We start from the raw sequence: 27,379 nt of genomic DNA, 5'->3' as shown, positions 1-27,379 counted from the left end.
AAGGTCTTCTCTCTCTCATGAAGCCTACTTTTCCTATTCCTGGTTCTGATGTGCAAGACAAAAGGCCTAGAAATCCTGCAGGCATCTTAATTCCAGCCTGGGACTAATAAGATCTAGAGAAAGGAGACCCCTGACAATAACTAGAAAGTTCTGCGGTGGTCTTTTGCCCTGAAGCCTTTAGTTATTTAAGTGAGTAAAATTATAATTCAAGACCTTTTAAGGTTCCCCACCCTCAAATATTTGTAGGCACAGCATCTTTTGTGAATATTGAGTAAAATACGTTATAATTCAAGACCTTTTAAGGTTCCCCACCCTCAAATATTTGTAGGCACAGCATCTTTTGTGAATATTTCCTTCTGATTTTCCCCTGCCTTTTTTTTTTCCTTTTAGTTTTTTTGCTACCTGTCATGTGTACTCATTGAAGGGACACAAAAAGAGACAGAGAGAAAGTGAGAAATCAGTCCCCGGGTGGGATGGCCACACCATGATCCATTCTCCTCTTGGGATTTTGGGCATGCACACATATATGCCCAGTGTGTTTCCAAGCTACCAGAACCTCAGCTTTAGCTAGGACGATCCTGCATCTTTCCCATCATGCCACATGCTAGCCTATCTCTGCTAACACCATGTAAACTATTATAATTTGTATTAGCCACAAACTTGGCAAAGATAAAACCAAATATTTGCACTTGCTTTTGCACATAACACCCACCCACCCACACACACACACAAACATACGCACACACAAAATTCGTATCATTTTAGCTTTTTTTAATAGTGAGTTGCAGTTGTGAGTAATAGATCCAACTTTTTCAAATATTCATGGTGAAGAGGAAAAGGAAAGAATAATGTTGCTTACAAGAACAGTACAATTCAACAAACAGGAATTCAACAAATAGGACACCATCAAAAGCTGGAAAGAATAAAAGAAAGAGAGCACAATCTGCTCAATTTATAATTCTTCTCAACAGCACATAAGTTAATCACATCTTTCTTAGAGTGAGAAGGTTTCCCCATGGTGAAATCTGGAACTAAAATATGTTAGTAATTTATTTAGAAAAATAGTGCTTGAAATATTGGCCTAAACAAAAGTATAGGTTATTGGTGTTATCCTGATTATTTATATAACTACAGCCTTTTTTTTCTATTATCACATAAAATTTAATTCAGACATCCACAGAAACACCTGTACAATGTTGGCTAAATCATTGTGGTAGACTGAATAATGGGCCACAAATATGTTTAGGCCCTTCCCCTCAAAATTTGTAAAAATTACCTTAAATGGCTGGCAGAAAGAACTTTGAAGATGTGGTTTGGTTAAAAGTTTGAGATGAAAAGTCTAGAAATCTAGATGGTCCAAGTGGGCTCTATATCTGATAACAAATGTTCTTTAAAAAGAGAAGCAGAGATTTGACTATCGAAGTGAAAGTGAGAGCTGTGATGAGAAAAGCAAGAGGTTGGAGTTTTGCGAACAGGTAACGAAGCAAGGAATGCAGGTGGTGAAAAACACTCGGTTCTTCCCCAGAGCCTCCCAGAGTCCTAACCCTGACAACACTGACTTTGGCCTAGGAAAAGTGGTTTTAGACTTCTGGCCTTCAGAACTGTATGAAAATAAATGTGCTGTATTATCTTTTAATCTGCCAGAGAGCAGTGCCCTCACCAGAGAGAGACAGAGATAAAAAGAGGATGAGAGGGATAAAGCACCCTCACAACAAGATGTGATCATGCTCAATCCTCTCTCCTACATCTCCCCATTTTGTCAGTACTTTGAGCACATATGTGCATGCCCCTGGTGTGTGTTTCAAGCTACTAGGGCTGAGATTCAATCCATATGTTTGGGCATGTGGCATCCAGCTATCCCACCCACCCAAACCATGGGGCTGGCCCAAGTTTGTGGTGATTTGTTATAGCAGCCACAGGAATATGATACAATCATTTGAGTGGCTCTCCTTCTCTTAAGCCAATTTAGCTGAGTTCTTCAAAGAGAAAGGAAAAAAAATATATGGCTACTCTAATAAACCTATGAAAGAGATACAGCAAGGAAAAAAGTTAGAGATATTAGAGAAAGCCTGCTCAGTAGTCTACCACATTGTTGTTTTGTTTTGTTTTGTTTTGTTTTTCTTTTAGAGATTTTTTTTTTCCCCCATAGGGCCACTGTCCTCTACTGAGTCAAAGTAAGGTACAGAGAGAGAGAGAAAGTGAGAAATCACTCCCCAGGGGAGCCATGGAACAATCCCCTCTCCTCCATTTTCCTCTTGGAATTTTGGGTACCTATGCATTTCTGCTCTGCATGATTTTCAGGCCTCTGGGTCAGGAACTAAAACCATGGTCAACCACATTTGAATCCAACGCCTCAATCCCTACACTACCTGCTGTCTTCTACCACGTTATTTTATCTTTATCTTCCTATAAGATCCATCATCTTAATTTCTGAGATGTGCTCTTATCGCTCTAAGATTTTCTATCATAACCTCTTCTCCCAGTCCTTTTGTTTTGTTTAGTTTTTTTGTTTTTGTTTTTGTTTTTGTTTTTTGTGCTATGGGGTGCCCGCATTTACCAGAGAGGAGGAAAGTGAGAAATCAGCCCCCAGGCAGGATGGCCACACTGCACTCCCTTCTCCTCTATTCTCCTCTCAAGATTTTGGGCATGTGCACTCATGTGCTTGGCATGATTTTCAAGCAATCATGTGCTGGACTCTAGTCATGGTGGGTCATGTGAAATTTCAACACCCAACCACCACGCCATCTGCTCACCCCTCTTATTCTGGTCTTGATAATTTATCCAGTTTTCACATTATTGACCATAATCCACTTGCCAATTATTGCACATAGTTTGCCTTCTATAGACGTGGTCTCCACTGATTTTAATGAAACATAAGATTGGCTTGGCTATTTTAGTCATTTTTTATTTCTTGCTATCTAGACTGACCCATTCTTAGGATATTATAAATTTACATTTGAATAATCTTGCTCAGTGATTCTTAATTTTACATGTAAAACACCAAGTGATTCTGTAGACACTCTCTGCCTCCAATCACTGAATATATATAGACAGTAAGTGGAGAAGCTCCAGCACCCTGCCACAGATAACTGTTCTTCAATTTATTAAAACTATTACTTTGACACATGCAATTTAATTTTTTCAGGATTCCTTAGCTCACAAAATTTGACAGTCATGTATGTTAAATAGATGTCAGCACTGGTCTGTAAAATATCAAGAAGAAACCCATATACTATTTGTTTTTATTAAGCAAGTATGAATTCTTAACTTTAAAAATATTTTTTACTGGAGATATTTTATTTTGCATTTATATCACAGAAAGTGCTCAATGGATTTTAACTTTAAGAAAAACCAGCCTGGACCAAGTTTGTACCAAACATAAAGCAGAAAAATAAATAAATAAATAAATAAATAAATAAATAACAACAACAGAATAAAACACAATAAGTTTCTCTTTCCATTAAATAGAACTTCATATTCTATTCTAAAGCCAAGTTTACATTCATTTAAGGTAATTTGTGAGGAACAGCTCTTCCCATGTTTGGCATTTCACATCATTCAGGAATCCAAACAAAATTGCACCTATAAGAGTTTGAGGCAATACAGAGTCATCTTAAAATATGTTGACTTTAGACAAAATCAAATTTTATTTTAAGTGTTTGATCCTGAGCAATTTTAAAAATATGGTTAAGCCTGAATTTGACCAGCTGTGAAATAAAGTAAGTAGTTGCTATGTTTTCCAGGTTGTATGTATAGTAATTGTCTGGTGCCAGGTAGGGGTTGATAAAATGTAGCTGTTATTACTGAGCAACATGATAACATTTGACTTTGTAATAACTAACATGTTAGTTTTCCCTAACAAACTGTTTATTTTTCAAAATATGCATTGTAGTTTCTGAGGAAATAAATGGAAGATTGTGTTTATTTTAAAAATCTTATTTTGAAATGGCCTAAAGCAAATATGTTTTTGAATACCCTGCAAAAAGTATAAAATGAACCCTACTATTTAAATGTAACCAATTTTCTTTCATAAAAAAATCTCGAGCAAAATGGAAAGAATAGTAAGTGCCAGAGACACAGTACCTAACATAACGTTAAAGATCTGTTTTAAATTGCCTTAAACATTAATGTATTTTAGACAGTAGAACAAGAAAAGTTTGTGCTAATTTAAAATGGGAGCATTATATTAACTGGTAGCTTCAGGTAGGAAAGAATGAAGTAACTTATTGCTTTCTTATTCTACTCTAAATACATTAAAAAAAAACCTAAGATAGCATGATCAATGATCCATTTTTTTACTAAACTAATCCCTCTGTCATTTGACTAAGTCAAATATTATAATCTTTTTCCCTCCCTTTCAAATAAAGACAGTGTCATAATTGCTTATTAATTTTTATTTTAAAATATTGGGCTAACTTTTGCTGTCAGAACTTATTCTAAAATCTCAGGACCAGCAGTTAGCGTAATGGCTATGTTGCTGGACTCCCACATAGTCGACTGCGGTTCGTGTCCCAGACCTGGCAGCTTAAACTCACGCCGGGCGCATGTGCATGCGTGCCCAAGATCCCAAGAGGAGAATGGAGGAGAAGGGATTGTGGCGTGGCCATCCCCACTGGGGGGTGATTTCTCGCTTTCTATGTCTCTGTCTCTCTCTGTCTTTCTGGCGAGCGCACGCGCCATATATTATATATATTATATATATGTGTGTATATATATTATATATATCCCCCCCGCCAGAAAACACACCCAGGAGGGGATGGCCTCATTGAAATCCCTTCTCCTCAATTCTCTTGAGATTTGGGGCATGCACACACATGTGCCTGGAGTGTTTTTCAAGCCACTGGAGGCTAGACTCAAATTGCATAGTCTGCCATGTGGGATCCAGCTGTCTTACCCACCACACCATCGGCTGGCCTGTAATCACAGATAATTTTATGTGAATATGTGAAAGCAGAATTTGACTCTGTGATTAGAGAGATAATATTAACAGTTTTATTATAATAAAGTACTGGGCAAATATTTTAGTTTTGGCCCAGATGTATCTATAATATTTAGTCTTCTTTACTTCACTTTTGACCTAAATTTCCTACCTAAAAGTTGAATTAAACTCTACAAATCTCTAAAACTCCTAATATTTGTTTGTTCCTGAATTTGCCACTTTCCCTAACTATAATGGCAACATTAATTTAGAATGACTAAGACTTTTTCATCTTTGTTGTATAAACAAAAATACACAAAATATTTTTAAGTTCCTAGTATGAGATACAAATACATAAAAGACACAGTTTCTTGTCATTGAAGAACACAGATTCAAGCACAAATAATTCAGCTAAGTAGACTGTCTTTGTCTCATGATTTTAGGGCCTTAGAAAAGGAATATTCCTGTATGCAAACGACAACACATCACTGACTTTGATTTAGTGCCCAGATATGCTGCAAAGATTGTTTGCTGACAAGATGTAGTTATAAAAGCTTTATATATCCAGAAATTATTTCCTAAAATGTTATTTGGCAAATTTAATTTTAAAATAATAAGCAATATTTCAGTAATCAATATCTCTCAGGGGAAAAAATTGTCAGGTCCAGGTGTAATGTCACAGGGGGTAGGCATGGCTAAACAATGCTGGAGCTCATGACTCGAGATCCTAGGTAGCTTGTGCAAGTGGGGCACACCCATGTGTGCCTGTAATCCTGGCTGGCTGCATGGCTGGGGTGGGGGAGATCACTGAAAACAGAGACACTGTGGGGTCCCTATCCCTCCCTATCTCCCCCTCATGAAATAAAAAAATAATAATAAATATAAATTTGTCAGATTGTTTCTCATGTGACATGTAGATAAGGAGGTGTCTCCTTGGGAGAGATCCCACAGATTACTAAACTGGAGTCTGATAACTTCAAAGTGAAACTTCATCAGCTCAAATGTAGACTGTGCTTGTCCAGAGATGAATACTTCTAATAAACTTGTAGTTCATTTTGAGTAAACTTTTCTCTAAAAAGAAGAAAAAAGTTCAGGGCATTGAATTTTGCATCACATCCCATCAGAACATAATTATACCTCCAAAGTCACCCTTAAATATTTTTAAAATATATCATAAAGAAATGAATATAAAAATAATATTCTTTTCACAAATGTTAGAAGCTGCTAGTTTATACAAATTATTCTGGCTCTTTTAATGGAGTAAAAAATGTTGTTACATTAATTTAGAAACAAGATTCACTGAGGAAAAAAATGGGGTCTCTATAATAACTATATCATGAGTAAAATGATCAGACTCCTCAGAATATGTTTATTTGTATACTAAGTCTATGAAGACCTATTATTTGTCAATAAAATACTATTTTTCACAGAAATACTACTTCTGTGCAACATGAGATTCATCTTACCACAGAGAGACGCACCTTGGAACAAGATAGACAGGGCTGGCCAGCTGGCAACATTGAGTCTTTTCTGAGTGGTATATGAGGCATACACTCATATACTGATCCAGCTGCAGGGATGCCTGAGAGAACATCCATCTAGAATAGAGAAAATGCAATATTATAAGTAAAATGTTTTAGTCTCTTAGTCAGTTTTTCCGTTATGACAGGCAACTTACAAACTGGATTGAATCACTCTTGTGTAAATTGTGACCATTTTCACACATTTTGAAGGGAAAATATGTTCCTGCTTATTGGTCCCAAAGAGAGTTTATAGACATTGTTCATTACTGAGGATAACAGAAGTAACTAAGTTTGAGGACCAAAAAACCTTTTGAGAGGAAAAATTTCAACTCTGTCAGATAATTCTGAATTTAGACATTTCTATTTGCCCAATTATCAATGGTATGTACTCCAGAGAAAAGGCAAGAACCTAAAGAAGACAGTTGGTATGCTAATAGCATACCACTACAATATGCCATTGAATCCTTAATTAAAAACAGGAAGCACTCCATCAACTCTCAATATACTTTTTCTGTAAAGGATCTCTGCATCACCCTATGTAGGAGAACGCATGTTTCTGGATAACTTGGAGAGAATAAGTTTAAAGAGCAGAAGTTGTCTGAATATACTTCAGATACATCAGACTTCTTGATTATCTTTGTATTTATGTAATTTATGTATTCTACATGATCCCTGTGTAGTTTTTACTCAAATATATAAAGCTACTCATAGTTTTATATAATAACTAAAGGAGGAGTCCAAACTTGAGCCAGACCTCCTTGTGTTAGCATGAGTGGCATTTATCTGCAGTCTTGCAGCCCACAGAGCTTATAAAGACACAGACATGTAGGAGCTGGAATGTGGTGAGATAAGACATCGGTGTAACTTCTGTGGTTCAATATTCACTAGGGAAACAAGGCTTTGTTGGCTTAACATGCTTTGCCTTTCTAACATCATTTTCCAGACTGTTTGAAAATGACCAGTTAAGAGAATGTTTATTTACCCTCTGCTTATTCTGATGATTTCTTAGTTGGAAAGAAATATATTAGATCCAATGCTCCCACTGCCTTGAAGTCACTAATACAATGGATTAGACGGTTGATCAAACACTGAAATCTTCAGCTTCTATGACTCAAAGAACTAAAATGAAATGCACTCTAAAAATGATAGCCTCCTCTTGCTGGCTATTTTAAATTAAGATGCTTGAAACATTTTTCACAGCAATAGTCAAAACACCCTCTCACCTCCCCCACTATCTTCTCCTTATAACCTGTTAAAATAACACTGTCTACAATTATGGCATCATTTGTTATGCATGATATAATAGAGTGCAAATATAAAGAGGTATTATCATTACTTTTGTCCTTTGTTCTTTCAGGCCGGAATATTGCATACTTCTTTACTTTGACATTTATTGCTTTTAGATTGGTAATAGAATGGTTTGTGTTGCTCATTATCTTGAATGATGATAATATTACAGTTTTGGGCGGCTGTGTTCTCTGTTAAGTAAAGTAAAGGCTTCGTATAATTTAACAAAGGTTATTACTGGACAATTACCCAGAATACAGTTCAAGTCTAATAAAGTTTAGTCATAGCCAGTCTTAAATAGAAAATTTACTATGGTTTCTAGGAAATTAGATCAGGTAATATTTAGATAAACTTTTTGCTGCTTCTTTTCTCAGGTTCACCCTTACTGTTTCATAGGTAAAAATTACAGTGGCATTATTTGCCAGTAATAGTGAAGGAAATAAAATGCAAATTTATTATGTTTTGAATTATGTTTTATTTTATTTGGTAAAATATGTACATACTCATCAATTTTAACTTCTTAGAGTGCTAGGAACCAGCGTTCTAGATATTTCCTAACACATCACGTTGCTTTGCCAATTGGTCTCTATGAGAACTTCCCAGTCCCTCATAACCATACCCAGCATTTGTAAAATTCAAATTATAAAGAGAAGACTTTAGCTAGAAATAGAAATCATTCTATTACAGAGAGCCCAGCAGTTCATCTCTTTAAAAAGAATGTATGTTTCTATGTACTATAGCAGTGAGAATTAATATATGGAGAGAAATAAGAAAGGGTAAATGTCTCACATTTGAAGAAATTGATCATAACTTCAAATTTGAAAAGTGACTCACATTAAAATATGTAGGTCAAAGACCTGGCATATGGTGCGTCACCTGTTATTCAAACTGGATTTGTTCTGGCAGGGCACATCACTTTCATGGTTTTAAATCTTGATATTATTATTTGTTTAATATGTGATAAGGTAATTTGAAGGTGACTTCTACTTTTGCCAATGTAGGATTGTGAACGCCTTGCTTAGAAAACCCCAATCCCAGGGTTGGTTGGTGGTATAGTTAAGGCAGCTGTATCTCACATGGCCAACCCAACGGTTTAAGTCCTAAACCTGGAACTGGTTGCTTGAAAAATATGCCCAGTGCATGTGCACACTAGCCTAAAATCCTGAAAAGAGAAACAGAGGAGGGTGGGCATGACCATCCTCCATGGGGAGTGCTATCTTTCTTCCTCTCTCTCTCTCTTTCTCCTCCCTCAGATGCACTTCCTTCTGGCAAACTAAAAGAAAAAGAAAGAGAAGGAGAAAAAGAAAAAGAAAAAAAGAAAAAGAAAAAGAAAGAAAAGGAAAAAGAAAAAAAGAAAATAGAAAAACTCCAATCCCAAATATATGAAACAATGGCAGGATGGATGCACTGGTGTCACTTAAAACTCTAGGATTCTTAGGCCAAAGTTGTCTCTCACTGTAGTCAAATATAAGCAAGAAATGCAAGGGACTTCACAAAGTTTGGGGGGTTGAAACAAAAATGAGGTATGACTATTTTGGTGCAAAAAATTTTGAAATCCACATATAGATTTTTCATAATACACATTTCCCATACACTTTTTAAAGACACCAGGTATATTTATATTTCTAATAATTAGTAACAGTTGAGAAAGTAACATTTCTAATAATTTATTAAGACTAAAAATTTTACATCCATCATTCTTTTCTTTTAGTAAAACACTACCTATTTTAAAATGATATATTTATTCATTTATAGATGATCTGTTAAAATTACTCTGTTTTACATGTTTTCAAATCTATTCTATGGATTAAATTAGCTTTAAGGAGGCTCCTCTCACAGCTATAGTTTCCAAGAAAGCTGGTCCCTATTTAGACTCTGTATACTAAGTTACCTTTTTACCTACCAAGAATAAACATATATAGGCTGTCTTCCTAGCTTTAAAAATAGACAGTTTATTACAAGTAATGAATGAAAAACAATAAAACATAAAGTGGACCATCTCTAAATAACAATGCACCAAAATAACAATGGAGGACTATCCACTGCCTTACGATCTCTCTGGTTTGGTTTTGTTTTGTTTCCATAGGCTGCATTGTTGCCTTGGAATCCAATATTTTTCAGCCAGAGCACTAGTGGCAGGATCAGAGATTAATTGTTTGAGACCCAATTATGCAAGCCCAAATTTCAACTTTTTTTAGACTACAAAGAATACTCAGGTTAAGGTTTGAGCACAACATTAACAGAAATAGGAGAAAACTCTGGGACTGTCTGCAGCCACATCTTGGTTGCACCAATAGCAGCAAAATAAATAAAATAGATTGTGAATAAAATGTATATATATTTAAAATTGCAATGCTTTTGATTTAGTTCACAGATGAAATGCTTTTTGTCAGTATTTGTACTGAAAAGTAATATTGCATATGTTGTTGTTGAAATAGAAATTCTTCTTATATTCTATTAAAGATTATTCTAACAAGAAATATTATTGAAAAAAGAATATATGAAAGACAATAAATCAATGCAACTGAATTGAACACATATGCACAGTGTTCAGAATGTGCTAAGGGTTATAGCTGGTGATGAACATTTCCACTGAGATATCAATCTCATGATACAAGAATTTTGGGACCAGCAGATAGTGTAATGGTTATGTTGCTGGACTCCCATGTAGTTGATTGCACTTCAAATCTTGGACCCAGCAGCTTAAACTCATGCCAGGCACATGTGCATGCATGCCCAAAATCCTGCGAGGAGAAGGGACTGTGGTGTGGCCATGCCTCCTGAGGGGGGGAGGGAGGGTGATTTCTAGATTTCCGTCTCTCCATCTCTCTCTGTCTCTCTAGCAAGCGAACATATCCTATACAAAAAATCTCTTTACAGAAAAGAATATCAAAATTTTATACTGCAATTCTAATTTTATGTGCTTGGTTATCAAAAATTATGTTTCTCAAATAAATTTTAAATATCAATAGCTCAGATATTTTCTTTTCTTAAGCACTGTCTTAGAACAATTGAGCTTTGTTGTACTGAAAACTTATGTGTGGGGGGCATTTAGTACACTAGTAGCAGCACTTGGTTGCTATTGAATAAAAATATTTAAGAAACACTAAAGGAAAAAGCTGTATGTTGATCGAAGTTAAGGCATATGCCACCTGGGCTACTGTGTATTGTTCATTGTGCATTCAACAAATATAAATAAAAAGACATTTCTCATGGCATGACTTTTTAACAGATGTCTTATGAAACATTGTACAACTGGAAAATGATCTGAAAATTAAACTATAAAATATCTGGGAGTAGTTTATGTTTTTCAGGCAAAGGCAGAGGCCAGTGTTACAACAAGCTATCATGTATTTATTAAAATATCTATCAAACAAATATTATTCGACTAAAAAAATTGACCTAAATAAAAAGATAGATTATACACTTTAGTTGTTAATGGATATATAAAGAAGAAAAATAAAGATACATGTTAAATGGAAATAATTATCTCAACAGTGGAAAAGTAAAGTATATAGTTATTTATTGTTGAAGAATAAGTTATTCTAAACTCTCACTTAAAACATCACAAATTTATTATCTTGCAGTTTCTGTGACTCAGTAATATAGGCACAGTTTGGCTTGGGTCTCTGTATCTTGGACGCTCATAAGGCTACAATCATGTTATCAGACAGGATAAAGGTTTCTCTTGAGGCTCAGGTGGAGAATAATCTAATCTCATTCATATATTTGTTGACAAAATTCAGTTCCATGCCTTGTCTTGAACTAAAGAATTTTATTTCTTACTTGCTGTTGTTTGGTGACTGTTTTGAAAACCTCTCAAAACCCTTCAATAGGCTCAGCTTGAGTTCTCAAAACCAATGAGAGAAAGAGAGGGAGTGCTTGTAAAATGAAAACAATTTCTTGTAATGCTGTCATGGTGATTTCATCACTGTAATATTGCCCTACTCTGTTCCTAGACACAAGGTTACACGAAGGGATATTAGACAAGCTGTTGACACCAAGAGTTAAAGACCATGGGATCAATTTAGAAGCTGCCTAGCACTGGATCTTCGAAGAGCATGTTATTTATTAAGAGAATATTTTTCTCCATTAGAATTAATTATATTGCTGTTAGGTAGCAGTAAAGACATGACCAGAAAAAGGCCTACCCCTACCAGAGTCTCTTCCAGGTGAGTTTAGCGGTGGTCAACAACTTCTGATAGGAAGGGGTATCCGCCATTGTCCATCCAGGGTCAACCCCTGCCTGCCTGCCCCTGCCTCAAGACCAAACTTCTGCAAAGATCTGCTTGCCTCAAAGCCAAAAATGCACCCCCAGCCAATACCATGTCCTTAAGCTACCTGTGCTCATTTAACATTTATTAGCATTGTTGTTTTAATACGTGGCTCATGGGCTTTCATGATGCATTTTGGGAAAATGCATGCACAAAAGTGCGTAGGTTACATAAGCGCCTAGCTGTCAATCAAGGGGGTGGGGATTGAGGGGACACCCAGCAGAGAAATCGGGAGGAATAAACCAAAGCCATCTTCTTTTTTTTTTCTTTTTTGAGAGGTTTTTGCAATAGGGCACATGCACTCACCAGAAAGAGAGAAACAGAGAGACAGAAGGAAAAATCACCCCCCCCCCCCCCCCCCCGGGGGGTGGCCCCGCCCACTACACATGCACTCACCAGAAAGAGAGAAACAGAGAGACAGAAGGAAAAATCACCCCCCCCCGCCCCCCAGGGGGATGGCCACGCCCAATCCCTTCTCCATTCTCCTCTCGAGATCTTGGACACGCACGCACACGCCTGGCGTGAATTAACCACCAGTTCGGTACTCCAATCGTGGTCTACTACGTGGGAGTCCAGCAACAAAGCCACTGCCAACTGCTGGTCCCCAGAGCCATCTTAATAGAAGTCAATTCAGGTAACTGTAGTGCTTGATGGACTGATTTCAGCCAACCCACTTCCCCTTTCTGAGAGTACACTTTGCTTTGCTTAGCCAATAAAGTATCTATACTGCTGGTTTCTATCTTTATTTCCTTGTTAGTGAACACCAAAAACCAAAGATCACAAGGACCCCATAATTCTTCTGATACTTCTTGCGAAGAATTTCTATACTATTTAATACTTAATTTTATATCATTCAATTTACCCTCAAAGAAACAATGTAATTTTCTTTTTCCATTTTATAAATGAAAAAAGTTAAAAGTACACATATATTTAGAAATCTGTCCCAGGACACATGATCCATAAATGACATAACTGATATTCAAATCCAGATGATGAATACACAAGCAATGTTGTTAAGCACTATATTGTACAATTTTATAAAGCAGGTTGTATTCTAACTGATTTCGCACGTTGTATTAAATAGAAAAACATGCAGAGAAAGAGAATCAAATTAATGCATAAGATAAGAGGAATAGGCTTTTCTTCCATAGAAAAGAATTAGATCTTAAATTTGGGTACTAAAGTAAGCCCAGATGTAATAAAACAAGTGACAGTGTGAAAAGAAATCATAGGATGGTCAAGATTTCTGATTGAAGTCAGACAGAACAAAATTGAAACCTCTGGCTTCTTTCTGGCTGTATGACCTCTAGCAAACTACACAATCATATTGAACCTTACTTTCCTTTCCTATAAAGTGTAAACTGTAATGAAGCTTAACCCATACAACTGCTCTACTGCTTTGAGCTAATACAAAGCAACTTATTTGCAGCAATCTTTTGTAAATAGTTGGTACTAAAAATTATTACCTGGTAATATTATTGTCATTTTCTCCGAAAGAATTTGTAGAGATGGAAAATCCAGAAAACAAACAAAAAAATGAATAAAAAGAACATGACATCATTTTTTTCACCCAGATAGTTCCTACCACAGTACATGTGCCTATAATTATTTGATGATTAACTAATATTAAATTTTAAAAGTCTCCATGAATAAATGATAAGAGCATAAATGATCTATATATAATACTTTGAAGGTTTGCATATACTATAATCATGGGCTGAAAACATTTCAAAAGGCTCCTACAACTCTAATTAAGATTGTGTCTCAAAATAGAATACACTTTATAAACTTTAATTTTTGAAGTGATTCAGTGTAGCAGATTGTGTGTGTTAAAATTTCTAATGGGCAAAATAGTATTCAGAAAAGTGCTTGCCATCTTTTAATCAACCAATAAATGTTTTTATTATAGTTATTACTACTGTTAATATTACTATTGTATAGATTAAATGTATTTGATGACTCAACTATACTTATTATTCAAATAAATTACTAAACTTTATTAAATTAACTGACATCTTAGGAACTTTGAAGGCCTGAAAAATTCCATATTCCTGATCTAAGTTCTCCTAGCAATTGTCATCATTTATTTTACTTTATATGCCAGAAGGCATATGTGAGAGAGAACTCTCCAGAAGGTCAGCTTTCACTGCAAGCACTTTTTCTCCAATTCTCCATCCTGTCAGGATCCTGGGTGTGTGCACTTTGTGCCTAGCGTAAAGCTGACAGGGCCAGAACTGAAACTCCGGTCAGCCTTGTGGGATCCAACTTCTACTATACAGTGCCTATCCCTTCTACTGTAGGACCAACCCTCTCATCATTTATTTTTACTTGATATTATTCGTATTCTCTTATTTTATGCTCTCAAGTCTCACATTGTGGTATATCACTGTCCCAAAGTCTAACATTATTTTTTTGCCAGAGAGCGTATTAAGGTACACACGAAGTTAAACAACATATTTTGAAGGTATAGCTACTTGACCAAAGGAGGGAAGGAACTGATAAAATCAAGGTGTCCTAGATCATTTTCTGAATGGCTGCTTACTTCCACTAATTAAGAAAAAGCATATGGTAAGATTTCATATATGTCCAGGAGATCTCAAACAACTTTATGTAAAGTATATAGCATGAAAAAACTGCGCATGGATTTCACATATTTTTGCATCAAAATAAGCTTGTAACTTAATTTCATTTTGTCTTCAAAATATTTTAAGTCACTTCAAAATGTGCGTGTATTTATCATTAGTTTGCTATAACTGTATTTTTATTACCCAAAGTCAAGCTTAACATGTTGAAATAGAAAGTTATATCAGAAAACACAGTGTGCTTCTACCTCCTCAAGTTTTGACTTGTCCTCCAAATCGATCTGTTTCTGGAAACTGTATTAAGTTACCTGTGATTTTTATTCTTATTGAAACTGGAAGGGATGTCATGGCAGCAGCTTTGTGGTGCTCTGTGCTTGCGAACTCTCCCTAGCAACCAGCTACCACAGGGCCCGGTTTGTCAGGTGCAGTCTAACTTCACAGAAATCGTGTCTCCCTTCTTCCTACTTCTGCCAACCTTTAACTGTTAGCAGCCAGCTCAATAATGAAGGAAAAGAAGAAAAAAAAGGGAGAAAGAACTCTCATTTAGGAGCTTATTGATCTTGTGATATAAGGTATTTTTTTTTCGTAAAGTATACTCAAATTTATGATTAATCTTATTTCATAATTTTTACTAGCACTTTGGTCCTCATCATTATCTGATGAGTTGGGCATTAACACAAATTCAAAAATTAAAATACTGAAGTACATTTTAAGTATCTTCCTATTTTCCCAACATCAGAGTTCATTAACTAGTTTAATATATTTTCTTTATAGGAGTCTTTTAAAAAATTGTACACACACTCTTTATAAAAAATAGAGAAAGTAAAACAAGTATTTTCTACACTGACAATCTTTAATGTTTTATAATGGCTTACATTAGTTAATATGTTACTACTTTTCTCTATGACATCTGAAATATTTAGGGTTTATGATCAGAGCTTAATTTATTCCAAGGCTGCCATTTCTTAAGACAGGTTTAAAGCAGATCTGGGAGATAAGTCTTTTTCTATAAGTTACATTCTCTTTTTTCTTTCTCTCTTTTTTCTTAATGTATGCCTATACATTTCTATGACAGAAATCAACAAAAGGGGAAGAAAATATATTTAATTTATGGTATTTTCTTGGTCTAAATGATGTTAATCAACTACCTCTATGAATTTTTTTTATCATATTAACTCATTATTCTGGTGGGGATTCAACATAACCAATAAGTAAAAATGGACAGGAATTACATTTTTCTGTTATGTTTTTACATTTATCCCAGATGGCTATGTGTGGCCACCATAAGTTTGTAAGATATTTGAAAACAACTTCATTGTTTTAGGATTACATACATTAAAAACAATACTATTGAAATGAGATTTTTTTTTCTTCATGGGCTGTTTTTTCCATGGGCTGAGATGTATACTTTTTGACTTCTACAACATCACAAAATTTTGTACTGAATTTATCTATACTGAGAAATATATGTCACAATATGATTTTTAAGGAAAGTAAGCTTTACAGGAAGTAGTTGAAATTATTTTGACATGTCAGGATGGAATTTTTGACCATTTCACAAAGATGAATGAAAGTAAATACCAGAAGAGGGACATGGAGGCCACATATTATTTAGGTAATAAAAAGAATGCATCTAGATTATAAGCATTAATAAGACAGTTTTCCAGGCTTTAATAATGAATGTATGCTATAGAAATTTATAAAATTTTAAAACAACTTTAAATGTCTTGTGTCACAATATAAACTTGGAAAATAAATAGCATTCAATGTCATATAAACAAATATAAATACACTCTGAGTAAAAGAACATCTAATTTTACTTAAGCCTTAATATGTATCATCTTAATTTGTTTTCACTTAAATCTAAATCAAAATGTGAAAGTACAGTATTTCTGTAATATTCATATTGGTTTGATCATTGTGTCATTATTCGCCTGTTGTCTCTCAGCTCTAAGTCTGCTCTGGTTTACTTTGCTTTCTCATGCTGAAACTGAGAACATGCAAACATCAGTTTGTGCCAGGTGACTTTCTCTCATATTCTGCCAGTGAGAGGTACTGGAGACAAATTGGAAAGTGGGAGAAGGGGAAAAGGAACATCAGTACTGTCTTAGCTAGCTGCAATTGTAACTTGACCTAATTCCAGCAGTTCCTTACAGTTTCTAGTTTCTTTTGGTACACTTAGAGCCGGCCTCCTTGGGCCCAAAGGTGCCAGTGGGGACCGTTCATAATGCCTTCAACCAGTCTGTGCTCCAGCTCCTTCGTTCTCCAGTTGGATGGATAAAAGCTGCCTTCAGTAATTCTGGGAACAATAAAAATAAGAAAGAATCTTTTTGCTTTTTCATTTCTCTATCATTCATTTAAACAATTTCCTTTATGACATTTTTTCTGTTCAGGTGAATTTCAGGTTTCTAATGTGGTTTCCATCTTCCCAACTAGACACTGTCTAGCAACATAATCATGATTTTATTGTTGTGACTCACATATATATATATATATTTGCCATTTTTAATTACATGCTATACATTGATAATCAGAATTAGATTTAATATAATTCTTATTTTATATATTTTATTTTATTTGTCCACTTATATCCTATCTTTATTTAGTTGATTTTTAAGTATCATTGTTTTCATCAATGTAATTAGCACTTATGACTCACCATCTAAAACAAATGGTAGCACCATGCAGTGGCTAAACCTTTTTGATTTTGATTTTTTGGGTTTTTTTTTTTAATAAATGCTGTTAAGTCAGTCAGATATTTATATGGTGGAGAAATATGTATCTTGGCCCTTACATCATACCCTACACAATGGCAGATATAGGTCTAAGAAATTATAGCAACTAATTGTGATAATGAAGAAAAAAATTAATCTTAAACAAGAAAGAGACGTAAAAATAGATTTTTAATTGAAATCAGATTATATTAAAGATAAGAACTTTAGGATCCAGCAGGTAGTTTGGTGGTTAAGGTGCTGGATACCACAAGATCAACTCAACTGTTCAAGTCCTGGACTTGGCGGCCTGAAAAACGGGAAGTACGTGTGCATGTGTGCCCAAAATCCTGAAAGGAGAGTGAAGAAGGGAATGTGGTATGACCAACCTCCCTGGGAGTTATTATTCACTGTTCCTCTCTCTGTGTCTTTCTCTGTCTCTATGGCAAAAAAAAAAAAAAAATCTTAAAAAATAAGGAAAGCATTTTGTTTGCTCAAGGTATTATTAATGTGTGAACAGGAAGCACATGGAATGACATAGACATTTGCTGTATTTATCTGTGACAGAATATTGACATCAGATATAGAAAGACAGGAACCTAGTTGAAAAACAGGCAGACAATTTGCACATAGAGTTCACCAAAGAGTATTTCAAATGGACCAGAATGTCACATGCAATTAAAGTCATCAGTGAGAGGATCAAATAAAAACCACAAAATAATACCTATTAGACACTATGAGAATGGCTAAACTACTGGGGGGGGGGGGCAGATGAACAGTATCAAATACCAACATGGATAAAGACCATAATAGTGGATTATGATAGTATAAATTACTACCACCGTTTTTGGAAAATTACTTGGTAGTGTCTATTTAAGTTGAATACAAACAGACCCTATGACCCTGCAGTCTCTCTTTTAGACATATTCCTAACATAAATATGTACACACGTTCACTAAAAGACAAGCAGTCACATTATTTATAAGAGCTTTATTTGTAATATAACCAAATTAGAAAATGTGTAAAGTTACTTCCAGTAGAACAGATAAGTAAATTGTGATACATTCACAAATGAAACTACACAGCAGGAAGAACTAACTCTTTATAACTACACCTAAAAAATAAGGATTTATCTCATAAACTTAGTGTTCAGCAGACCAAACCAGATGCTATAATATATATTACATGGTTTTAGTTCTATAAATTACAATGAAAACCAAACACTAATTTGTAGTGTTAGCAATCAGAATAAGTGGCTTAACAGGAGTAGGAGATAATGACTACAAGAAAACAGGAAAGAGATTTCTAAGTTACTCTGATCTGAATGTTCTATTTGTATTATATCATCTGAGTGTTGGTTATAAGAGGGTATTCAGTTTGTATTCACAGGTCTATCATTTTTTAAGGACATGCTTTTCTTTAACTATTTCATACTCCAATACAAAGTTCAATGGGAAAAAGAGAGAGAGAGAGAGGGGAACTACTCTGGCAAACCTCTGTGTAACTATATGAATTTAACCACATTATTTTCCTGCCTCTCACTGTCTAAGGAATTTGTTATCCCAAAGCCTATTTTATTATTTGTTTTTATGCAGTTTTATTGTATTTATATGTACTCCTAAAGAGAAATTTTTTAAATTTCTTTTTTCTTTTCTTTTATTTTTATCTTATTTTATTTCAAATTCTTTTATACATTCAATCACATCATTTGGTTTTCAAAGTGAATATTCTAACATGTTTACATTTCTCCCCAGTCCAGTTGATAATAGCATAAAGTTATCTTCAACAGATAATATCCCATTTTCCCATTAATGCTTTGCCTCTCCATTTTTCTTCTTAATGTTCTTCCTCAGACTCTATTCCTTCACCCATGCTCTTCCCACACTATATCTGGTATTCACAACCATTTACTGTGTTTCTATATCCTTTGGTCATTCAGTTTTGGTCACAGAGTGCAGAAATTTGGTATATATTAAGTAGGGACATACAATGTCTCTCCTTCATAGCCCTAAAGAGTAATTTTATGAAAATACAAAATTATCAGTTATTTTTAACTTTATCGGAGGATACTATGCTATATGTAATGGTTGTTGAGATTCATTTTTTTCTACTTGGTATCTTTTTCTTAAGGTTCAGAATTGAGCATACCACACATACAGCTGAGTACACAGAGTACACATGCTCATGTGCCTGTGTGCTTGTATGTGTTTACATACAAGCGCAAAGTTCCTTAAATGTTTAGATTTTTCTTGAGTGAAGCTTAATCCCTGTACTTTGCTATCTTTAGTTTTTTTCATTAAATTTCCAGAGAACATGTGGGCTCACGAGAGAGAGAGAGAGAGAGAGAGAGAGAGAGAAAGAGACAAAACACCCTCCTTAATGGAGTATAGTCATGCCATGAGCTTGCATGCACATACCCAGGATCTAGATTGCAGTCAGCTGTATGGGATCCTGCTTCCTTAATCACTAGGCTACAGGGCTGTATCTGCTGTCTTTCTCTAAAAACAAGTACTATATTCAATAACATTAAATAACTGATTGTTCAGACAAAAATGTGTCACCTTTTCTAATTTCTGTTTAACTTTTACCATATATAAATACCTCTTAAGTAAATGAAAGGGCTATAGTATTTTCCCATTTATACTAGTATGTTTCTTTCATACACACTAATATACACAGACAGAAGCTGCATTCATTTTATAGGCCATGACACTCAGACTTCCACTGATTATGATCATTATATACATTGATGGACATAATTTCACTTATGGTTTATATAAATCCAAGCAATAACAAACATAGTGAATTGGGTTTTAATATATTCAAAAATTTAAATTAGTTTTAAAGTTAATTTTGACAACCAGTAGTACAGTGTCTCAATACTGTGAGTACATACAGATGTGTTTGGAACATAATCTCTGGAGGATAAATGCAACATTTGTCTTACATTTTTAGTCATGTGCACATACTAATAGGTAATCATTTAATTTCTATGTCTTAGAGGAAAAAAAAAGCATTTCCAAAAGCAGCAAAACACAAAATTCACACATGGAAAAATGATATATTTTAATCTACATTTGACATTATGGGACCTGAACAAGGGTCTAGAACCATAGGAAATTTCTTTATTCCTGGGGGGGGTAACATTTTTAAGGCTGATTAGAGATGGAAGTATTATCATTTGTGAAGAAATAGTTCTTGCAAAAACTTTTTACACCTGTGGAAGATGGAAAAAATAAAAAGATGAAAACATATTTACCCCTACGGGATTTGTCTGAAATATTATATTCATAGAGAAATGTCTCAATGAAACATATTTTATCTCAAAGACTCTCTTTTTCATTGAATTTGATGTGGAAAAAAATCTTATAATTAAATATACATTTGCCTTTATTTTGTCAATGAAATGTTTCTACTTCAAAGTGAACAAAAATCCCTAAAATATGTATAAAGTGTTTTTCATATTCCTTTAAAGTTGTTGAAATCTTCATCAACAAATAGGTGAGACTAAGACTCCCATGTGCTCTTTAGAAAATTCTTGTTAAACCCTTCCTGAAAATGAAAATTAAATCATTTATTTAAGAATGAAGATAAGGAATTTTACTAAGTTTGATGAAATCCTAAGTGGATTTTGGATTTTTCCTTTCTCTGGTTTTGTGTCCCACAGATACTTCTTTCTTAACCAGGAAAAAATTTAAAAAAAATACTTAAATGTTTCTCTGAATCAATTTTCTTCCAACACATATACAGAGATGACTGTTTCAATACATAAAATTTGAAGTCTAGTCAGAAATCTGCTTTCTAGATAGTGCGCTCAGGATGTCTAAAAGGCTTTAATGTTTTCTTCAAGAGTCAAGTCTTTAAACTACAGCTTAATCTTTATAATGATAATCTGTGGTGTAGAGATCAGAGGTTGCATAGTGGTTAGGGCACTGGACTCTCATGTGGTTGACCATGGTTAAAGTCCCAGACCCAATGGCTTGAAACACAGGCAGGGCATGTGTACATACATGCCAAACTCCTGAGAGGAGACAGGATTGTAATGTGGCCATCTTCCTAGGGGGTGATTTCTCACTTTCTGGCTTTCTATCTCTCTCTGTTTCTCCAGTGAGCACACGTACCCTGGAGAAAAATAATAATAATATTAATACTAATAATATATGTCATAGCAATGTATAAATGACCATTTTATTTATCATGTTAGTATATTATCATTTTTTTAAATTTGCTATAGGGCAGCTGTCCTAGCCAGAAAGAGAGAAAGACAGTGAGGGAAAGTAAAAAAGGACACCCAATGGGTGATGGGCTACACCACAATCCTTTCTCCTTCATTATTTTCTTGGAATTTGGGGCATGTACACACATAGGCCTGGCATGTTTTTTCAAGCCACCGGGTTCAGGATTTGAACCATGAAGTAGGCATGTGAGATCCAGCACCTTAACTACCATACCACGTGCTGGCCCCACATATCATCGTTTTTATAATGATATGTTTTAACTCTCAGACAGCAATTTATTGTTTTTATTATTATTTATTTTGGCAGGAGAGAGACAGATGATCATAGGGCATAGATAAAGGAGGGAGAGGCCTGAGATCACCATGTGGTCTAATCCTTCTTTCTTATTAGTACTCACTTTAGCATCAGAAAACTCAAAGTATTGCATATAGCTATGTCATTTACAGAAAAGGAGCCATTTCAGCCTGACATCTTTGCTTTTATACTTAGTTGCATGGCTTCGGTGACATTTACAAGGATACCCTCTCCCATGTGTCCCTGCTGTAGTGCTGCAGGTTTGGTGCAATGCTCTTCCAAGTCAGGAACTTCGTGGAAGTTCAGGGTTTGGTCCCCAGTTCGACTCTGCATGCAGGATGTGCATACATGCCTGTGATCCTGGCTGGCTGAGAGACCAGGGAGAACAGAGGTGGTGCTTTTCTCTCTCTCTCTCAGAAGAAAAAATTCTGAATACTTAAAATGAGAGAGAGAGAGAGAGAGAGAATACGCTCCATAAATTCATACATTCCAAGTTTATTTAAATTAAGCATACTTTGACAAAGGTTCATTCTGCTAAAGTATTTACAACGGCTAAGAACAATCTGGAAAATAAATATTACTAGTTGGATTTCAAAGAAATCCATTGTTAGTGGATTTACAAGTAAGTCTGTAAAGATTTTTTTCTTTCCTTCCATCCTTCCTTCCATCCTCCCTTCCATCGTTTTTACCTCTTTGCTTTTGCTTTCTTTCTTTTTCGGTCTTTTCTGAGAGTAACTACTGTAAAAGCAGAGAATACATTGAAAGCCCAATGTTCATCATTTTTCCCAAATGCTGTTGGGACAGGGAAGATAACTCACTGAAGTAAAGGAAGCTGGTAGTAAAAAGAGAGATACAGTAGTTTGCCTATAAAATAAAATGACAAAATAAAGGATAAAAGTTTGGGAAAGAGAAAGCATTTAGGAAAATGTTTGCCCAGTTCTCAAATAACGCTCTACCTATCGCTGCCTCCCTAATATTGCATTAAAATAGATGTGATTCTGTGACCTCACTATGAAGAGCTTGTCAGGCATGGCATGTTTTGGTTGTATTATTGCAATTGCTCTAATTTCCGGTGTTATTTTCTCAATGAATATTACACAGGGTTTCAAATCATACACCAGGGTAAAATAATAGAAATGCTGTAAATAAATAAATTTTATTACATTTTGGCAGTTTAGCAACAAATGAAATCACCTAAAACTATTGGGGGCTCTGCTGCCTTGAGAAATGAATAAATGTCAATGTTGACACTTTAAAAAGACTACAGTTAAATAAAGAAAATATACAACTGTAAGATACAAATTACACTTAAAATCATGAGGATAACATACTTTGTGTGGGTGTGCATGCCACATCGTATTAAAATCTTGTCACTGTAAAATTAAACAGTGATAGAATAACATTCTCAAGTATATAGGACTTTCAAATTGCCTCTAAGAACAAAAGCACAGTGCCTGGAAGAGAAAATATCATCAGATGTCATAAGATTGGTTCACATATGGAGACAGTCTAAACAGATTTTTCAGGCTAAATGGTGGCACTGTGGTATTGCAAATGAACCCATAAGGGAAAGGTATTATATTTGCATCCAGTCATCTCCCTAATCATGCTGGACTTCTGAACATGCTTCAGTGATCTGGGCTGGCTGAGATGAAGGGTGCATCGTGGTATGAAGATGCTGTTGGAGATGCCTATTTCTCTATGTACCTCTCCTTCTGCATCTCTCTCTCTCTCGTGGAAGAGATAAACTGAGAGCATGCGTGCTCAAGATCCCAAGAGGAGAATGGAGATGAAGGGATTGTAGAAGGGCCATCCCTCCTGAGGACTGATTTCTTGCTTTCTGTCTCTCTGTCTCTCTGTCTATCTCTCTGTCTGTCTGTCTTTCTGGCAAGTGCATGTGCCCTATAGCAAAAATCTCACAAAAAAAATTTTGAAAAAAAAAAAACACCCTTATCTTGGCTTAAAAATGGACTCAGTGATAAAATTTGGTATGGATTTTTTTTTCAGGAAGGGATAAACACTTTTGAGGGAAGGAAATATGCAGGATTGCATATGTGCAGTAGTCAAACTGGAATATATTTACAATACAACAAAAACTTCACTCAATACCATGGGAAACTTGGAAGATAGGAAATGCCTTCTGATTTTAGGCAAATAATTTGGTTTGGTAAAAACATTTTTTAATTGCCAGAGGGCATGTGCACTCACCAGTGAGAGAGACAGAGGAACAGAGAAAGGGCGAGAAACAGTTTCTCCACAATGGGGGCATAGTCACACCACAATCCATTCTCCATTTCTGCATCTTGTCTGGATTTGGGGCATGCATGCACTCATGCCTCGCATGTATTTCAAGTTGTCATGACTGGGATTGAAACCATGGTCAACCATGTAGGATCAAGCTTCCTTCACCACTAAACCATTTGGCCTGCCCAATACTACCATTCTGGCCAGTCTTTACATAGGCTGCCCTGAGGAGAAAGATTAACTTTGGGTAAAACAGCTCTTTTAGTCATGGGGCAATGTCTTAGAAGAGACTCTGTAGTGAGTAGTCAGTAGACAACACTACTAGCAGTTGGAGAAACTAATGTCTTGGTCTTAAAAGTAGGGATAAGATGATGGTGCACAAAGGATGGCACTCACTCAACCCCTTCACCTAAATAAATAATATAAACAAAAATCCCCCAGAAATGCTAGTTGTTTATAATCTAGGATTCTGTTTACAATAGGTATTTGTATAAAACTAACCTTAGAAACTTGCATACCTTAGCCATGTAATGAGATGTTTCTTGGAATTTGGGGCATGTACACACGTAGGCCTGGCATGTTTTTTTCAAGCCACCGGGTTCAGGATTTGAACCATGAAGTAGGCATGTGAGCATTTGCAAATGAGTTTCCTTTTATTATGTTTTATAAGTGATTTTTGGCTTCAAATTAATAATAGAGGAAGTTTAATGTGTACTAGTGTGATAGCTCCTTTTGCGAGTCAATGCAGAAGATGTTTTTGGATAAAATTCACATTTAATTTTGTGAGCATTAGCTACAGTAAATTTTAGATACAGTGGATATCTTCTTAATATAAGTCAATCTTATCAAATCAGACCTGATAGTCTCTAGTAGATGGGCTTCAAACTCTACCTGAATTATTGGCTTGACTGAGTCTCTCCTTGCCAGCCTTTGTACTTGACCTGCCCTGTTGATTCTGCTGAGTCTCATTCTGCTGGCCCATACTGTAGATCGAGGCATGCGAGCCTTAATAATCACATGACACAAATACTTACAGTAAATCTCTTATCTATCTATGCTTCCCATTGGTTCTGTTTTTGTTTTGTTTTGATTTATTTTTGAGGTTCCTGGCTAAATCATGTAGATTAAAATCAAATTGTTAGTCTGTTGGTAAAAGGTCGGACATTATCAAAATATTTTCCATATAATTATCCTCTATATCATTTATGCCTCATTTTTCACTGATACTATATTTCAAATAGATATTTTTCCATAACTAAATTAGGACTTTGTGCAAGGGTATTTTAACCTTCTTGTATTTTGTCATGGGACATATCCTCAATAAAATTATTCTAAAAATACATGTCTTTGACTAGAAATAAGTGAAAGAGTACAATGTCAGACAGGGAATTAAAAATATCTCAAATATTATTGTTATCTCTTTCCTTTATTATCTTTTCTAAAGACTAGAGGATGTCTGCTAGTGAGATTATTTAATCTACTAACTAAATTTAAAAAGCATATGTTTAATGTATGTATTAAGGCTGTCTGATCTTACTAATTCATTTCAATAAATATTTATTGTATGTCTATTAATCCAGGTTCTAATCCAGGGACTTCAAATACCTTAGGAAACAAAATTTATATCCTTGAATTTATGTTGAAATGAATTTCAGTGAGAAAGTGGCTTCACTTTCACCCTTATTATAAGTAAAATTTTAAACTAACTTTAATTTCATCATTAATCTCATCAGCTAAACCTGAAATTGAATCTGATGAACTCATATGGGTCCTGGATGCTGGTCTTCAGTGATAGCATTTGAGATGGTTAAAAATAAATAAAATAATTACATGAACCATAGTTTAAAAAATAGAGCATCTCTTTGCCTCATAATTAGGATCAGAATATCAATATAGGTAATCAGGAACTTTCACTAACACTATGGTACACAAATTCAAAGGAGTCCAGAAACTCTGGAAGTGGTGCTGAACAATTTCTTTTTTTAAAAAAGGTCCAAGTGATTTTTATACATCCTATATCCTAAATTCTCTCATTTTCTGTTATTGTTCTCTCAAAAATACAAACATCAAAGACACATCACTACAAAACCCATGTTTACTGAAAATAAAAATTAAAAGGCAGAGATTTCAAAACTGATATTTCTAACGAGACCTGAAAAAGCATGTATTATTTTAAAAAGCAGAAAAAATATACTATCCTTCATCTTTGTAATTTCTGTATAACAAACTAATTATCCAGGCAATTTACATGTTGTTGATGGATGTAAGAAGGAGTCAAAAACCTAAGAAGCATTGGAAGTAAAAACACATTGACAAATATTTCAGGATATTTTCTGGATTACATAAAATGTATACTTAAATACATTTTGAAATGGACTTGAGCTGCATGATATGCCAATTATTCCTCTTAGGCCTACTCCGAACTTAATACTTATGTCTTTTATAGTCTCATGCAACTGCTAAACTACATCTGTCCCATTATATACTTGTACAATGAAGGGATGACAAAGAGAATGATTTTACTGATGCTATTATAAACCTTATAGTTGAAAATATTATTGAACAAGACAAGGATGCCCACTTTCTCCACTCCTTTTTAATATAGTACTTGAAGTCCTCACCAACGCAATCAGAAAAGAGGAAAAAATGAAAGGCATTTGAATAGGAAAGGAAGAGATGAAACTCTCTCTATTCACAGATGACATGATTGTATACGAAGAAGACCCAATGGTCTCCATGGAAAAATTACTGGAAGTAATACATGATTACAGTAAAGTTGCAGGATATAAAATCAATATACAGAAATCAATAGCATTTCTATATATGAATAACAGGCAGACTAAGATAGAACTGAAAAAAAGTTATTCCATTTACCACATCCACCAAAAGTATAAGATATTTAGGAATAAATCTAACCAAAGAAGTTAAAGACCTCCACAAGGAAAACTATGAGAAGCTAAAAAAAGAAACTGAAAATGACACAAAAAAGTGGAAGGAAGTCCCATGTTCCTGGATTGGAAGAATTAATATAATCAAAATGAAATTTCTACCCAAATTAATCTACATATTTAATGCAATGCCAATCAAAGTACCAGACACATTCTTCACAGATCTAGAAAAGACAATCTTAAAATTCATCTGGAATCATAAAAGACCCTGTATTGTCAAAGAAATTCTACACAAGAAGAGTGGAGTGGGCGGCATCTCACTCCCCAATCCAAAAAAATATTACAAATCTGTGGTAATAAAAACAGCATGGTACTGGCACAGAAACAGACACGTGGACCAATGGAACAGAATAGAGTCCC

Source organism: Tupaia chinensis, unplaced genomic scaffold (genome assembly GCF_000334495.1).
Source record: "Tupaia chinensis unplaced genomic scaffold, TupChi_1.0 Scaffold000009_1, whole genome shotgun sequence".
In the NCBI taxonomy this organism is placed as follows: Eukaryota; Metazoa; Chordata; class Mammalia; order Scandentia; family Tupaiidae; genus Tupaia; species Tupaia belangeri.
The sequence above is the reverse complement of the archived record's forward strand: the minus strand, read 5'-3'. Positions refer to the sequence as shown.